General features: G+C 42.0%; 1 pseudogene; it reads left to right on the top strand.

Annotated features, from left to right (window-relative positions):
- The first annotated feature begins 2,124 nt into the window (after positions 1 to 2,124).
- Positions 2,125 to 2,475, top strand: LOC102496182 (60S acidic ribosomal protein P1-like; annotated as a pseudogene).
- Positions 2,476 to 4,024: the final 1,549 nt, after the last annotated feature.

Genomic DNA, 4,024 nt, shown 5'->3' on the forward strand with positions numbered 1-4,024 from the left:
TTAATCTATAACTTGGAAAAATTTACAAAGTCAGATTTATCTTCATCTTGCAAATGAGGAAATTCAGGTTCAGAGAGATTCAGTAACTTGCCTGAGGTCACAAAGCGAATAAAAGCTGGAGTGCTGGGACCAGCAGGTGGCGTGGTGGTTAAGGCGCTGGACACTCTCACATGGCAGGCCACAGTTTGAGTTCAGGACCTGGTGGCTTGCTTTCTCACTTTCCCGCTCTCTCTGTCTCTGTCTCTCTCTGGTCAAATTAAAAAAAATGAATGAATAAATAAAATTAAATAAATCTTAAAAAAAAAAAAAGTTGGAGTTTTTTCTATTGAATAGTGCCACTTGTTTTTTTGTCTAAATTATCCAATTTCCATTGTATTTAATTGATGTAAGAAAGATCTGGTTCCAAAGTCTAAGATGGAAAATAAATTTCAGAAAAGATTTCAATAAGACCTTATTCAATAACATGTCACCTAGAAAAACATCATTTTACAACTCTTTGGGTTGCTTATGGTGTGTCTGACTATTCTGGTTTGCCAGAGAATTGACTCTTTCTGTATCACAGGTGTTGTTCTGTGAACACAAATGAGTGAGTGCTAATGTTTACTAGTTTATCTACCTGATTCATAGCTTATTCATAGGATGACATATCAGTAGGAAGTCCACAAAGTAAATTTTGTTCAGCATATATTTAGTTATCCATCGGACAACTGTCCAGTAGGTGAGGATAGATGTACAAGGATAATTAAGACAAGATCTCAGCCCTTGGCATGACCATAGATGTGTAGACAGACTATTTCAATATGGTGTAGTAAGAATATGATGGAGATGGAGAGAGATGAGGGAGCAATTAACTCTCTTTGGGGGATACATGGAAGACTTCAAAGGGTGAAGACATCTGAGTGGGGCCTTTAAAATGTTGGGTGGGGAAGGTGAGGAAGACAGAGGGAATAGAATCACAATCACAAAGTGTATCAAAGGACATCGAGTGTTTGGGGACTATGAGTGGCCTGCTATGGTTGAAGCACAGAATGTGTGTGTGTGGGGGGAGACTTAGGGGAGAAGAACTTGAATAGATGAGTTGAAACCAGATATTGAGGGGTTTCTCAAGCAATGGGAAACCATAGAAAGATGGAGTAATAAGATCAGGAAATGAACTCCCTATTCTGTGTGGGTTTGAGGAAGAGGGTACTGGAGGAAAGAACTGTGTAAGGTGAGAGCGGTAACAGTGGCATGAGTGAGGAGGTAAGAGGCTCTTGAGACACTTGGAAGATATTATTTACTATATTTGAAAATGGATTTTTAAAAAGTTTATTCACCTCTTCTATGAGTGACAGAGATATAACACCTCCGGGTCCAGCAGTTAGCGTAATGGCTGTCACTGGACTCCCACGTAGTCGACTGCAGTTCGCATCCCAGACCCGGTGGCTTAAACTCATGCCGGGGGCATGTGCGTGCGTGCCCAAGATCCCTGGAGGAGAATGGAGAAGAAGGGATTGTGGCGTGGCCATCCCCCCTGGGAGGTGATTTCTTGCTTTCTATCTCTCTGCCTCTCTCTCTGTCTGGCAAGCACACGCGCCCTATAGCAAAAACCTCTCCAAAAAAAAAAAAAAAGAGAGAGAGATAGCACCTCCAACAGCACTGACCTACCACTAGTCTCAGCCAGTCCAGATCACAGCCATGTGTGCACTCAGTATACTCAGGAAAGTCTTCAGACTTGAACTGGTAACCTTCCCATGTAGATCTGCCTCATAGGGTGCCACATTCTACTTCTGTACTACCATCTGGTCCCCAAAACTAATTGTTTAATATGGTCGAAGGAAGTGTGGAGTGAACCTTGAGGTTCAGGTTTCTGTTTTAGGCAAAGTGGAGGCATAAATTGAAATGAGGAGTTTCAGAACAAGGAGATTGCAAGGGCTATATGAAAAAATTAGTTCAATATGTTGGTTTTGAAGAGTCTGTGACATGTAGAGATGAAGTGGAATGTTAGAAACTTGGGTCTGGCCCTTTGCTCAACTGCTGCCAAGGTACTAGGCCCTTCTGAGGAAGCTAAGGCCATGTTGGGGTGAGGACCTCACTTCATCTGGCGACTAGCACCACATCCAGTAGCACCTGCCTGTCCACACCATGACCTCCTCTTCTGAGCTCGCCTGCATCTACCCAGCCCTTATCCTGCATGACAATGAGGTGACCATCACAGAGGAAAAGGTCAATGCCCTCATTAAAGTGGCTGGTGTAAATGTGGAACCTATTTGGCCTGGCTTGTTTGCAAAGGCCCTGGCCAATGTCAACATAGGGAGTCTCATCTGCAATTTATGGGCCAGTGGACCTGCACCAGCACCTGGTGCTGCACCTGTAGGAGGTCCAGCTCCCACTACAGCTGTTGCCCCAGCTTAAGAGAAGAAAGTAGAAGCCAGGAAAGAAGAATCTGATGATGACATTAGCTTTTTGGTCTTTTTGAATAAATCTCTTTTGTAACATGTTCAATAAAAAGCTGAACTCTTAAAAATTCTTTTGGATATGGAGCTCAGGACAAAATAGGGGTTAGAAATAGAGATCTAGGATTTATCTATCTATAGAGTGCAGTTGAAGCTTTAGAAACAATGGGGCCATGTAGACAGAGTGAAGGAGACTGTCCAGTAGCTGAGGAGTAGACAGAGAGATCAGAGGGGAACCAAGAGAGACTACCACATGGAAAGCATGGGAAGAGAATCCTAAAAGATTGAATGACTGGCAATGGCACAAGGTTCAGGAGGCCAAGATTGATAAAGAACCTTGGGATTTAGTGCTTAGGACGCTACTGAGGAAGCAAGTCAGTTAAAAAGCTGATTTCAAAGCAATGTGTAAAACACATACTCAACATGTTTTCTCTAATACTTCCTTTACAATACAGCACATTTAGGGACCAGCAGTTAGCATAATGGCTATGTCGCTGGACTCCCATGTGGTCGACTGCAGCTTGAGTCCCGGACCCGGTGGCTTAAACTTACGCTGGGTGCCCAAGATCCCGAGAGGAGAATGGAGGAGAACGGATTGCGGCGTGGCCATCCCCCCGGGGGGTGATTTCTCCCTTTCTGTCTCTATGTCTCTCTCTGTCTTTCTGGCAAGTGCACACACCCTATAGCAAAAACCTCTCCAAAAAAAAAAAAAAGAAAGAAAGAAAGAAAAAAACAATACGGCGCATTTAAAACTCTGGAGGAACAGATTTCCAACAATGGTTATCTCTGGGTGGTGGGAATGAGGTGATTTTATTACTCATTTTTTTTTTTTGGTTTGTTTTTGCTTATATACATTTTCTAAGTGTCCTACAATAATCATATGTTACTTTTGTAATCATAAAAGAATCTGATAAAAATCCTTAGAAAAGGAAGTCACCAGTGAGAACAGTTTCAGTGGGATGACTGGAAACAAAGTTAGATTCTGATAGATTGAGGAGATAATTGAAGCAGAGGCAAGAGAAGAAAAAAAGCAGTAGCCTAAGTGGGTAGCAGGATTGAGAAATTTATTTATAGCATCAATTTTCAAATCTTTCACTCACAAGTCCCCTTTTTACTCACAAAAAATTATTGAGGATCCCAAAGAGCTTTTGTTTATGTGGATTATATTTATCAATATTTGCTATATTATATATTAGCACAGAGATTTAACATACTTGATTAATTAAAAAATGGCAATAATAAAACCATTACTTCTTAACACAGCATACATTTTTGAAAATAACCATTTTCCAAACAAAAATAAAGAGAGAAGGTGAGAAAGCAGCCCCCAAAGGAAATGGTCACACCGCAATCCCTTCTCTCTTAGATCTCCTTTCGGGATTTTTGGGCACATACGCATATGTGTCTGGCGCCAGATCTGGGGCTTGGATGGCACGGTTGGCCACATGGGATCCGGCCACCTTAACCACCAGGCCACTGGCTGGCCCAACAGATATCTGCTTTTACATCTAATCTGCTGTAATATGTTGTCTTGGTAGCAGTAAAGAAATATATGGCCTCATACAGATGTATGGCTGGTAAAGGGAAGG

The sequence above is a fragment of the Tupaia chinensis genome, unplaced genomic scaffold (assembly GCF_000334495.1).
Source record: "Tupaia chinensis unplaced genomic scaffold, TupChi_1.0 Scaffold000600_1, whole genome shotgun sequence".
NCBI classification, from domain to species: Eukaryota; Metazoa; Chordata; class Mammalia; order Scandentia; family Tupaiidae; genus Tupaia; species Tupaia belangeri.